The sequence below is a fragment of the Lynx rufus genome, unplaced genomic scaffold (assembly GCF_022079265.1).
Source record: "Lynx rufus isolate CCGP_SWC_20201006 ecotype Redwood Valley unplaced genomic scaffold, mLynRuf1.p SCAF_24, whole genome shotgun sequence".
Taxonomy (NCBI): domain Eukaryota; kingdom Metazoa; phylum Chordata; class Mammalia; order Carnivora; family Felidae; genus Lynx; species Lynx rufus.
The window spans coordinates 11,646,989-11,647,576 of NW_025814839.1; the positions used below are offsets into that span (position 1 = coordinate 11,646,989).

General features: G+C 47.6%; 1 non-coding gene across 1 annotated transcript; it reads left to right on the plus strand.

The window, feature by feature from the left end:
* The first annotated feature begins 276 nt into the window (after window positions 1-276).
* On the plus strand, window positions 277-361 carry TRNAQ-UUG (transfer RNA glutamine (anticodon UUG)). Its single transcript has one exon. It is a non-coding gene; the product is annotated as a tRNA-Gln (tRNA).
* Window positions 362-588: the final 227 nt, after the last annotated feature.

Here is a 588-nt window from a genome sequence, read left to right on the forward strand (position 1 = left end):
CACCCTCAACCCACCTAGATGACTCTCCCCCCAAAATTTATATCCTGGGGCACCTGGATGGCTCAGTCGGTGAAGCGTCCGACTTCGGCTCACATCACGGTCTCGTGGTTCGTGGGTTCAAGCCCCGCGTCGGGCTCTGTGCTGACAGCTCAGAGCCTGGAGCCTGCTTCAGATTCTGTGTCTCCCTCTCTCTCTGCCTCTCCCCCATTCATGCTCTGTCTCTGTCTCTGTCTCTGTCTCTGTCTCTGTCTTTCTCTCAAAAATAAACTTTGGGGCGCCTGGGTGGCTCAGTCGGTTGAGCGTCTGACTTTGGCTCAGGTCATGATCTCACGGTTCGTGGGTTCAAGCCCCGCGTCGGGCTCTGTGCTGACAGCTCGGAGCCTGGAGCCTGTTTCAGATTCTGTGTCTCCCTCTCTCCCTGCCCTCCCACTCACGTTCTGTCTCCCTCTGTCTCAAAAATAAATAAACATTAAAAAAATTTTTTTAAATAAAAAATAAACATTAAAAATAAATAAATAAATAAATAAATAACTCTTACCCTCATTAAAAACAAAACAAAACTGTAAATACCATGATGTTTCTCTTCTT